Genomic DNA, 13,477 nt, shown 5'->3' on the forward strand with positions numbered 1-13,477 from the left:
GATAACGAGAGGACGATTGGTAGGTGTATGGTGAGATGTGGTGGGTGTGTTGTTGGGATCATATCCGAATTATGAGTAATTAGGCCTACTTACAGCATAACAACGACTAGATACGACTTCATTTTAGAATCGTGTATTCTCACTCAATGGTTGGTACAGCAACTACAGTTCATGTCCCAGAACCGTGTTATCAGTTATTACTACTTTGTGTTCCTAACATGTGTAACATGTGTTTACAGGACATGCACAGTAGTTACTATACCAGCCATGCGTATCGGGTGTCTTCACACCCTTTCTTCACTTCCTCTGTCCGTTCACGTGCCACCCCCTCCCTCCCCTCCCTCCCACCCCTATCTCCCCTCCCACACTTACTTTCTACGCATCTTCTCCCCCTATCCTGTACCCCCAACATCTTTCCTCAGCATATATACTTTTCTAATTCCAATACATCCACACTATATATACCATCAATCATAACGCATAGTATCTACGCCCCAATCGTACTTTGATAAATGAATCCCCAAATACTGCGCACAACTCCTACAATATTTTCCATTCTTTCAATCAAAAGAGCATGGACCTCTACATCCTAACTATAGTTACTGACGGAATATAAATAGTGTTTTTTATGCGTTTATTTTATATATTCACTTTGCTTAATTTAATTTACTGGCCTAACCACGTGGTATGGACGGTCAAGCTGCCAGTCAAAGATAATAAAAAAAGTGAAGAAAAAACAAATTTTAAACAAAAATTTCAATGGATTTACGAATTATGACAATTCACGTCATAAATTTGACATCCGTAGATCTGTCCAATTGTCAATATTTTTTTTTGTTATTTCAAAACACAAGTGTCACTTTTTTTTTTACAATTTAACGTTATAGGAGTTAATATATATCAACATATATCAAGAAGCCCCCCCCCCTTAAAACAAATATATTAGAAAACAGTAAAAGAAAATGTTTATTGAGGTCAAGGATATGAAACCGATTGATTCCATTTTCTGGCTCAAGTTGTATTTTTAGTGTAGTTTTATTTTGCTTCTTCGTCTGTTTCCGTCCTTTCTATGGGTGTGGGGTGTGGTGGGGTGGGGTGGGGGGTTGCTGTTAGCTTATATTTTTGTGTGGGATATGCTTTATAATGATATTAATTTTGCGGTGAGAAATCATCTCTACCTTTGAATGAAGACGTTAACATAAACATGGAACTATACCAAAAATGTTCAATTAACACATTTGAACAATGTCGTGTAGCGAATGTTGAATAAATATCTGACACTCTGTGGTAACCTTTGGTCTTTAACACATAGATTGTTAATTATCGAGGAAATTTAAAGAAACAAAATCGATCCAAGTTATAAACATTTTGTTACCCAGTGACTCATAAACAAAAATTGTTATTCTGACGAACTTTGCCGATTTTGTTACTATAGATGATTTATTGGACTGGGAAGTTCTACTATATATAAAGATTGAAGACTCATATACAATGAAAATGATCTTCATTATTTTTTTAATGAAACCAAACAGTTGTTTGCAGTAATAAAAACCTAATATATAGAGCAGGTGAATTTGGCAGGAAGTTGAAAACTATTGTTGAAACACAACGTGTTAAATTGGCTCGTGCAGTATAGGGAGTAAATATCATTTCGTCTGATTATTCTCACACAGGAAAAAGTGCCAGACACAGCAACACGAGAACATCTGGTTAGATCTGTTAATATATTAAAGTTGATTGTTTTGTTGGTGGGGGGAAAGGGGTGGGGCTAATCAATAAAAACAAATTCAAAATTTCCCACCACTGATTAAGGTAGTGGCATGACCCTTCATGGGAGGGCTAGAGGCGAATGAGGATTTAATGCAGCGGGTTGTTGCCCTCGGGTCATTGAAGCCGTTTCCTCTGTAGGGGGTTGGAGGGTCCACCCTCCGACAAAAAAAAACCCCTGAAGATTTAGACGTCAAATGTTGCATTCTAAGGCATATTTAGAATATAAGTAGCCCTAAACGTTTGGTTTTGTTATAATAAATGCTTTGTTTAATGAGGGGAGGGGAGAGGGTGCACCAGTAGTAGTGGTCCTATTCTTCCTCGGCAAAATGCAAAAAGCCCCCGACTGAACTATTCCCCCCGATAAACGATTGGAGGTGGGGGGTGGGGGGAATGGCCCGGCACCCTCTGCCTTTGCGCCCGCCACTGTTCCTGCTCAAGTGTACATGATGGAGCATTCACCAGAACTCGCATGACCTCAGTAAGTAAAACGTTTCATATGTCGATTTATTTTTGCCATGTAAAAGGAGAAACATGAGCTGTTGTTTTCTCCTTCTATTGTGTAGAGCTGGGTTCTAGGTGGGTTCTAGGTGGGTTCTATGTGGGTTCTAGGTGGGTTTTAACTGTTACCTAACGGAGGTGTCATGGTTTATTCACGTGAATATGGAGTATTGGTAACATTCTACCTTGAAAGTATGAGGTAAAAAGATAGAAAGAACAAGGTTTCAGATTCTAGGTGGCACAATGACGTCACAGATTTACAAAATGAAAGCTCCCTAAAAAATCAACGTTTCAACTATAGGATTATCCCCCAAACGGAACAAGATCATTCTTCTTAGCTGTATGGGGGAGTTGTTCTTAAAAAAAGATCTCTATCGTATCAGCTAATTTTGGTGGTTATGTTTGTGTACTTTTCAAAGGAAAAAACAAACTTTATGACTTCTCTCATTACAAAGGTCTCAACACCTTCATTAATAAGATTGCTAACACGAACTCCTTATTTAATCAAGAAAGTGTTGATCAGTCTGATGTGTGAACCATATATACACACATACATACACCCATACATACATACTTTTATAAAGCGCAAACTCCATATGATCAATGCGCTAAAATTTACAAGAAAAAATAATACCAACAAAATGTACAATTAATTAAACAGGTAATGATCTTGCTCCGTTTGGGGGATAAATCATAGTTGAAACGTTGATTTTGCAGGAAGCTGTTTTTTGAACAGTGCAACATAATTAGAATTACGTATATGAGAGGGAAGAGAGTTCCACAACACAGGACCTGCACAAGAAAAGGCGCCCTCACCCACCCGTTTCCTAGAAGATGACGTAAGAAGCAGGGTCCCATCCATTGCAGACCTGGTAACAGGACCAGATATAATGGTGCGGTTTTCCGCTGAAGCATGTTAGAGAGATAAGCCGGGGCTGCATGATTCATACATTTATACTGTACACACAAAGACATAATTTAAAATGGATTCCTTCACGGATAGGTAACCAATGCAGGGCACGTAGAAGAGGTTTTGGGCTATCTAACCTAGCTGCCGAGAAAACCAGGAACGTTTGTGGTAATAAGTTACAGCTTTGATGGAGTTAGCTAGGTTATCCATACAAGGCTGATCGAGATTAAAAATTAGAAACAAAACAACCAAAAAAAGATGGAAGCAACGCCATTGGCTAATGGCTATACTGCATGGCAACACTATAGTAATCCGTTACAATACGAAACTTATCATTTCATTACTATAAGAAACTTTTGACAAGTTACAAGAATACCCGTAGGCTTTCGGCTTACAGAAGGTTCAATAGGACGTTCCTTAATTCTCCCATATCCTGTAAGGGAATTATACAGTATATCTAATGTCATATTTTCATCTTGTTTAATAGTCTAATTGTTTCGGTAATGATGGTATTAATAAGGAAACTACGCATTACATTTGCTCTCATGTAGGGCTATTCTTCTCCTCAGTAATTGGTCAACTTCCCCTTTATGACAGCCAAATGTTATCTGGTCACTTAACACATCGTTCTCTGTGTTAGGATACAAATTCAACTCCTATGGACAAGTTGCATAAAGTTTATGTGCAGGCCTGAATATACCTGTATATGCGCTGTAGAAATAGTTGTGCCGCGTAAATATCTACTGGGGAAGGACTTTACAATGTATCTGCGTGTTATGGAATTGTGTCCTTTCTGCTGATGGAGTATCCAGAAAGAAAAAGAACACTTGATATCGTTTAATTGTGATCTTTGAAAGAGTAAAGAAAACAAGGGAGGATAAATCAGTCACCAGGTAAGATGATAATTATACATTTGTATGAAATCCTTGAAATTAATATTGAGACGGCGCTTTCATGAGGTTTGAAAAGTTGGTTCCGAAAAAAGACATCATCACAATCATTATCACCGTCATCATCATAACATCATCATCATAACATCATCATCATCATCATTATCTTCATCATCATCGTCATCGTCATCGTCATCGTCATCATCATCGTCATCGTCATCGTCATCGTCATCGTCATCGTCATCGTCATCGTCATCGTCATCATCATCATCATCATCATCATCATCATCATCATCATCATCATCATCATCATCATCATCATCATCATCATCATCATCATCATCATCATCATCATCATCATCATCATCATCATCATCATCATCATCATCATCACCATCACCATCACCATCACCATCGTCATCGTCATCGTCATCGTCATCATCATCATCATCATCATCATCATCATCATCATCATCATCATCATCATCATCATCATCATCATCATCATCATCATCATCATCATCATCATCATCATCATCATCATCATCATCATCATCATCATCATCATCATCATAACTTCATCACCATCACCATCATCATCATCATCGTCATCGTCATCATCATCATCATCATCATCATCATCATCGTCATCGTCATCGTCATCATCATCATCATCATCATCATCATCATCATCATCATCATCATCATCATTATCATCATCATCATCATCATCATCGCCACCATCATTCAAATTGCAAAATAATGTCTACACATTTTTAGATTGTCGGAATGATCACGATCGTTGGGCCGTGTATTACTTTTGACATTTTTTTTTCTCCTCGGAAGAATCTCAGGGGCGGATCCAGGGGGGGGGGGCCCGGGGGGCCCGGGCCCCCCCCTTTTTGAAAATCCTGATTTTTTTTTTTTTTTTTACCGCGTTCGAGGGAAAGTGCCCCATGCGTGATCAGTGGCGTAGCTACGGGGGGCCTGAAATTGCAGACATGAGATCCATATTTTCAGGCTAGGTACATGCTGCTTAGAATACTCGAGAAGTGCCGTTTCCGGCCATCTGGGGGGTTTGTAAAGCCAAAAATTTTCTTGTACGCTCCGCGCCAACCGATGATGGCGCTCCGCTTAGATAGTCTTACGTTCAGGCGCGGCTGGACCAGTCAGACTCCCCCCCCCCCCTGTCACAAATCCTGCAGCCGCCCCTGATATGTCATTGAATATTCCACAAAACAACTTTTTATGTCCGCGAAACTGTCGAAACATGATTTTCACTACTGGTAGAGATATAAAATATTGGGAATTCTGAATTTCCTGCAACATGCGGCTGTGCCTGTTCAATACTCACTACTGTATCGCCTTAAAAAATGATGAGTGGAAATAGTTTCTCCAGGACCGTATCGTATCGTGGGTATCGAGTGCGTCTGATATACGAACGTACGTAGTACGTACGTACGTACGTCTATGATGATATGCACTGTACTGTACTGATAAAAACATAGGTGACTTTCACTCCATGGGAGTGATCACTGAGCACATTCCGGTATAAGAGTGAATTTCCACTCCATTGGAGTAAATCTTGACTCCTAATAGAGTTATATTCACTCATATTAGGAGTGAGGGTTAACTCCAATAGAGTTAAATTTTACTCTTAATTTGAAGTGCGCCGAGTGATCACTCCAATGGAATGAAATCCACTCATTTGTTTTTAGAGTGTTGCTAGATATATGAAGAAGAAATTTACATACCAATACATGTTATCGGTCATCGATTGGCACAAAAAGCCAGATTCTGATGACAGCTGCCTCAAGAAACCCAATAAAATGGCCTAATAAGCACCGAGCCATCAATGTGGACCATTACCGAAACATCGATGCGTGTTAGTCTTCCACCCCCTTCCTCTAATGCTACTTAAGTCCACATGTGGGCATATCCTGCAAATCTACCGGTAGCCCACAGGGGTTTGAGTTGGGAGAAAGGCCTTGACAGCTTGAAACGACAAACGATGCCAACTTCCCTCAAGTTAAAAGTCTGGCTGAGTTGGCACGGCCAGTCAGCATGAAAGAGAAAAAACTTTTTTTGCATTTCTGTCACCAAAGTTGCACATCTTTTTGGTTGCTATTTTGCCTCACAGGTGCAATCTCCTGCGATCTGGGGGGTGCTGAAATCTCAAATTTTCTCTGTACGCTCCGCGCCAACCAAGGTGGCGCTCCGCTTAGATAGTAAACTCCGCCCCCCCCCCCACAAGAAAGAACAGCCCCCCATGCCCCCCCAGTCAAAAAATCCTAGCTACGCCACTGTGCGTGTAATTTTTTGTAAATAAATTTGCAAAAAGAGTACACCATCATTCTGATAAAGTGAAGGTGAGAGGGGCACTCTGACTGCATCAATAGTCTCCATCTGGAAGGGGGCATCCAAGATGAAATGGCCTGGAGTAGCCTGGTAAAAAGTAGTTTGCATCACCACCTACTCCCCAAAGACGTAAGTCCCAGCTCATTGCTCGAAATTGCAAATATATGCCCGGCAAACCATGAATACATGATTTATTGGAAATAAATTTTACTCCAAACTTTCACGAAAAGTAGCACCAGATTGCACCGAGGACCTCCATATTTTGTGAAATTTTCCCAAAGGGGAGGGGGCACCCAATCCCCTTAGACCCCTCCCCCAGGACGACGATTAGGCATTTCCCATCTGGGCCCCCCCCTTCGGCGAAATCCTGGATCCGCCACTGAATCTAATAAATAATTGATAACTGATTAAACGTCCCTTTGCAGGGTAATAACCTGAAGGTTGTCTTCGTTGCCAAGCGAAGGGATACAAATCAAATTATATCAATGTATCAACCAAAACGCAATAAATTCTTTTCAAAAATATGGTCTTTTTCTTCAAGTTGTCAGCTAGTTTTGGGTTATACGCTTAGTGTCAAACACAGCTGGCGAAAACGATCATGTGTCATTTCTGTACGAATTATGGTTTCTCCCAAAACTAGAAAAGTACCAATTCACGCTTTATCTATTACTGTGGAATATACGGTTGGAAAAAAAAGACATAAAGATGTTTCTTGTAGTTCTGAGCAATCATGGGAAACTAGTTCTTCTACAGTCTCAGTTACTGTGATTTCTCAAGTCAATTAACTGTACTAATCTAAAGAAGTTTGAAAAGATACACGATGTAACGTTATTGACAATCATATAAAAGAGAGTAATCTCGTTCGCATGAATCAATATAGGATTATCGAACAGGTTATATCAATAAATAGATAAATATGATCATCATTATACTTATATAACCTTGACCAAGAGTCGTGTACTTGGAGGTCTTCACAGTCGCGCATGCTGTATTTTTTTTATTTTAGCAATCTTCAAATTGATTCTTTTGCTTGTGAAAGTTATGGACCTTCACAATTATCGCCAGACAGCGATAAACATAGGGGTAGGAGGCGCGGGAGGGGGGGGGGGGCAGCCCAAACCGGATATTTCCGTGAAAATTCGGGCAATATACTGATATTGTTTCGGGCACTGCCAAGAAATGCTATAATCTTGTTTGATGAGAGTTAGTAGTTCCGTAAAAAAAACCGCAGCATCAGGTATTAGACTAACGTTCTTAGCTTGCCTGATCTGACATTGATGTTGTGGAGTTTTGACACAGTTCGCACTCCATGGTTTGATTCTCTGTTCAAGACGATGTTGTGATATATGTATCACTGTTGGCATTCCATTGTCCAATATTAGAACAAAAACTAATGGTGAACGCCTTTTTTCACTTGCTGCTGCAGTTTTATGGAACAATCTACCTATTACTATCATAAACTTCACTTCTATATCAACCTTTAAGACTGCTGTTAAAACACATTTATTTACTTTATATTTTGCTTAATACCTTTTTCTGGTTTCTGTTACATGTAAAGCGCAATGAGACCGCCTCAGGTATATTGCGCTAAATAAGAATCTATTATTATGATTATTCCTTACAACGAATTCGAATTTCAAAGGTGAGGGGGATCTCACCAGTACGCCCTTCCATATTGGTTGCATTTTTCGGACAGATCATTACAGCCCCCCCCCCCACCCTCACCCACCCAAATCAAATTGGTTTCCTACACCATTGCGAGAAAATATATATAATTAAATGTCTGAGTGATGGAAACTGATGGAAGGAACCCTTAAACAATTTTGAACATGGACGACCATTAGATGAGTTTTTAACATAGCCTATTTAATGACGAGGTTATGGCTAACCTTTATCATTTAACTATTACTGCTGATGGCAACCTTCCGCAAGTTATGTGTCTGCATACTCCAAATTGTCCATTAAATATATTAGAAAACTACAGAACGTATAGAACCCTATACATAATTGTTCGAGAATTCATTGCAGTCATACATTGCAGCAGATTGAAAGAGAAATACCAGAGCTCTGTTAACGAATATATTCTTAGATGTGGCCGTGTTGTGGACAGCTAACGTTTCTAGTCGGGCAGATATGGATCATGCTCCATAACGTTCGCGTAGCTATTGTAGAGATAACACACCCTTTGGAAAATACAATGTGAGATCCACATAACCATCCATTCTGATTTCGTCACCAAGACACCTTTCAAATTAGTATAAATCCCATCTCGTTAGCAAATTGGTCAAAACTGAAATGTTGACTTATATTTCATTGTTTTGAAATGAACGTTGACTATATAGTAAAGCTATGGACTGTCATAATGGTATTCTAGTATCGAAATAGCATCTTCAAAGTTATCAACATGAACGCTGAAAGCCTTAAATAGTTTTATTTGTTAGGGTAGACCCACAAGTTACTTCCGTACGAATTCAAGGTTTATGATCAACAAAACACGTCGGATCGCTACCGAATACGGCCTGAAAAACTACTTCAATCTGGCCTGTGAAAAGACAAAAAAAAACCGGAAAAGATTATTGCACTTTATCAGGTATGAGGGCGCTGAAGACATAAGGCCTAATCACCCTACCGGCCTACCATACACATTAATCAACCTAGGTAAAAGTGAGATTTATATTCTTTCTGGCCATTTGCTACGACCAATGCTTTTCTCCGAGCCTTGCAAATTAATTGAAGACTATAGCTGTGCCATTTTGTAGTAGCAAGTTGCTGCATCTTGAAATAATGTCATGTAGTAATACTAACTTGCGACAAGTTTCCGGTTTGACCATTTGGCCTGGTCAAGCCGTGTCTTAAGAACTTTCACATGGGCGTCAACTATTCAGCGCTGGCATAAAATAATTTCGTTCAAGTCTTTTTCGTCATCGAAATATGCATGAATAAAGAATCAATTGCCAAAGGATTTTTGTCAATTCTGCAGTTTTCAGTTCAGCGAGTAAACTACTATCGCAAAGTGACCTCGTTTCGGTTTTGCCCTTTTGTACACGCAGGTTTCCTTTAACTCAGAAGTATACAATTTCAAATTTGTTTAGAAACTTTTCGGTAAAAATTTAAACATGCTCATATAGTCGTAAAAGTTTCACCTATTTACGATCTGAAGATGACCTTAGTCAATTTCCATTTCTTATTTGAATGAAACCCTTGCCAATCATTCTGGACATTGTAGCTTCATCCCTGGACGGCCTCCTTAAATGATGTATAGCTCAATAAAACTCAAAGCGTGGTTTGTGCATGATAGAGTGAATTGTATCTGAAGGATGGACGAAAAGGAGAGGTAAGGTGTTTAGTCATGCTGAGATGGAGACAATAAAAGATGACCAGCCTATTTCATCTTCGTCTTGTCCTTTGGCATTGATTACTAGTCATTCTAATTATTAAATGAAAATACTATTCTTAAGATCGAGAGAGACGTCCAAACTGATATTGGTACTAGCCTATATATGTGTTAAGGGCATCGTTGCTCAGTTATAACCTCCCAATTATTGTAGGGCAGCTCAGAATTTCTTAAAACTTTAAAATTCTGCTAAAAGTCTAAATTGTACACAAATTTTGAGCATTGACTGTGAACTTTTACAATAAATTACCTATAGGTGTAGCAAGAAAAGGGATGAACATGAAATAAAGTGGGCATGTGATGAAGTTTGAGCATGAGCGACCATTATTTGATTATCATAATAGGTCACGATGGAAGAGTCCAGAGGTCAATCAGTTTGTGACTGAGGAAAAAGAAGCCAATTTTGGTGAAATTAAAATAAAATCTTCCTACAAGCAATATTCGTTATAAACAAAACACACACCTGACCCTTGTGGTAAAGATGCAACCCAAGTTGAAACCAATAGAACAATGAAGCGAAGCAAATCTTACCCCTTTAATCCCCTTTCATCTATATCTCATTGTGTTCACCGTGCTCATTAACCTGTCTGTATTCTGTGCGTTTTTTTGTTGTCCCTTCTGTTACTGTAACTTGTCATTTAGCCTCTGAAGAAGATCCTGCTAGGATCGAAACGTCAGGCCAACTTACTTTTATGCATTCTCCTACACAGGCTCTCTAGTGGATAAGCAGTTTGCTAACAGTTTTATTTTATTTTGAAGCAAATCTTTCGTTATCGTTTTGCAACTATGAAGTCACATCGTTTCGTCTAGAGTGTAAATCTCCAAAAGCAATGTATAGGAAATTAATACTAATTTTACCAGGATGCAGCTTAAGTTTCTCTTTCATCAGTCAAGAAATAAATTGCCCCAGGACGATCCGTTTTTTTTCATCACCGTAGGGGAACAACCAAATATATGGCTGAACTTTCACTTGAAGGGGTTTCACTCTTTCACTCGGGATATTTGATGTGTTCTTTGTGACGTTAGATTGTGAATTTTTAACTCTGTCTATAGGGTAGACGATATGTTGTTAGGACTACTTTGTAAGTTTAAACTGAAATCATTAGCAACGTACTTGAATAAATTTGAATTTATTGGAATCAAGTTTGTACGAGTTCAATATATGCATTATTTAGTTTGAATTTTTTTTTATAGGCTATCTTGCACCAAAATGTAAACCGATAGTCATGTATATAGTATTTTGAGTACGCACTTGTGTATAAGCTACCATAACATATAGTTAGCTTCCTTCGGATGTTTTGTTTACACCATTGAATGAAAACGTGGTGGTAAGAATACATGGGCCGACGAAACGGCTGCTCCGATACGTCTTTGTAGTTTCAAAGCATATACAAGACGCGTTAAAGGGAGTGAAGACTCGCGCACAAAGAAACGTCTGATGCCGGTAATCTGACCTAGTTTCGAATGAGGTGTAACAGAAGTGTTAGACACCAGAAAATGCACACAAGGCTTGCTACCGTCGGTAATTAGACACTAGTGTACAGTCAATACATACAGCTACGGTCAATACCCACAACACAGTGTACATTGCAGCGATGGACATCTTAGCAGGGAGTTGTTATGGAACTCCCTGATCTCAGTTCCAGATAAAAGATAACAAAGTATCACGTTTCATTAGTGTCTGCATTTTGTAGCGACAAGAAGAAAACTTCCCTTGCAAGCTACGGAAAGTTAACTTTTTCAGAGGGCGGCACGCGGTTTGGCGCGAGTCTTCAATGCCTTTAACACGACACGTGGCCTGACTGTACCTCAAGATGTGCGTTAATGTCAAACAGAGGAAACATTATCAAAGCTAAATCATCTTAGTTTATCGAGTTGCTAAAAGAAAGTCCAACCACGGCATCAGGATGTGTTAGAAATTCGTTTGAAGAAAATCTCGAACAAGCAGGAGGTTTGAGGGGGGGGGGGGGGGGTTAAGTCACTTTAAGATTACTATCTCAGAGCCACGTGCTTCTCCTTTTGTATATTTAAAGTAGCAAATACTTTTAGAGATTTGTATTTGATAAAACGATGAAGTTAAGATTATTTCATATGGGAACTGTTTTCGGATGCAGAATGTTAGGAGTTAAAATTCCCCCTCACCACCCCAGTATCCAGCTATAACAACACACGTGTGCAAAATGGCAGTAAAGCTGACATAATAACTTTCAAAATATGGCATCTTCGCAAAGCGGAACAAGACTTTTCTTAGCAGTTTCGGGAATATACGTTCTTCACAAATAGCACATACGTAAGCAAAAGAGGAAGAAATCTTTTGGTTTTCTCATCATATTAGACAAAGCTACTACGTATTTCAGTTGACCCCCCCCCCTCCCACCCCTCACGAAAAAAAACTAAAACGTATTTCAAAGTTTAAAGAAAAAAGTATAAAGGGAAAAAAGAGATGATATGAGATGCAAGAGACATGGTCGAAAAAGTACGAAAATTGGGGCCCAGCAGGGTTCTCTAATTTAATCTATTAAGCCTACCTCGAGGCCGTGAAAATTATTCATAGAAGCTCTAACCTTCGGTTCCCTATATCTAAACGGCCTATGTGCGTTAAAAATAAATTTATAAAATATTGAAGGATGAACTATAGGAAATTCAACCAGTGGGATTCACAGAAACGCGGATATTGTTAAGAATAACAGACAAACAAAAAACAACAATAACATAGAGATGAAAAAAAAGAGTAGGCGTACCACCCAATTATCCACATGGCCGCTGCAGCGCAAAAATCCTCTTACGAAGGTCAAACTGCCGAAGGAAATGCGTTATTCTTTTGGTCAGTGGAAATGCACTTTCAACGAATATACCCTTAAAGTTATGCAAAACTATGATGATAAAGTGGGCGTATACTTATCTTCTAATGAATATTCATTTTTAATTCAAGTGGCAAGTGGAAAGGTAGGGAAGTTCACGTCATGAAAGACAGGACACACCTAACACACCGCGACAACCAAGCACTCTAAAGAAATGAGCAAATAATTGACCACACTCTGGGTACGTCTGTACTGACCCCAACCAACATTGGGTAAAGTTTTTTGCACACACAAAAGTGAAATGCGGACAATATTGACAATATATCACTTTTGGCATTCACGTTGGTTAAACTGTGGGTAATTATACTTGTCTTCGAGCAAATAAATCACATTACCCTTGTGTTTCGTTGGATAATTCGGTTACCCAGTATTAGGTAACATATTTGCTCAACTTTTGTACAATGTTTATTCTTTACTTTCCTTTTATAAGTAACTCAAATTGCATCACACATTACTGGGTAAAGTCATATCTTTCAAATACAGCTTAAATTACTAAATGACCTCATTACAAAATTTCACTTTTATTTTAATATATATATCTCATGGCTAACAAGTTCAAAACACCCACATGAGCCTCACATAAGTCACATTCCTCATATCACTTAAGTAACCGACTCACATTATTCAAACCGCTTTTGTCATTCGCATTTTCTACGTAATTCCTATAACTCATATACCTCTTATCATTCATATCACTAACAGGTTCACACCACTTACATGAGTCTCACATAAGTCACATCACTAACAGGTTCAAATCACTCACATGAGTCTCACATAAGTCACATCCCTCATATTA

The 13,477-nt window shown here is 38.9% G+C and overlaps 1 protein-coding gene and 1 long non-coding RNA gene across 7 annotated transcripts in view; one reads left to right on the forward strand and one right to left on the reverse strand.

The window, feature by feature from the left end:
* LOC139975922 (uncharacterized) overlaps positions 1-13,477 on the reverse strand; it is a 47,913-nt gene that overhangs the window by 11,753 nt on the left and 22,683 nt on the right. The window lies entirely within an intron of this gene.
* LOC139975919 (uncharacterized) overlaps positions 3,555-13,477 on the forward strand; it is a 29,769-nt gene continuing 19,846 nt past the window's right edge. For all 6 annotated transcript variants that reach the window (XR_011795953.1, XM_071984209.1, XM_071984214.1 and 3 more), the window contains exon 1: positions 3,555-4,071. The gene's annotated coding sequence lies outside the window, so the exon portion shown is untranslated. The remainder of the gene's footprint in view (positions 4,072-13,477) is intronic.

Source organism: Apostichopus japonicus, chromosome 11 (genome assembly GCF_037975245.1).
Source record: "Apostichopus japonicus isolate 1M-3 chromosome 11, ASM3797524v1, whole genome shotgun sequence".
Classification (NCBI taxonomy): domain Eukaryota; kingdom Metazoa; phylum Echinodermata; class Holothuroidea; order Aspidochirotida; family Stichopodidae; genus Apostichopus; species Apostichopus japonicus.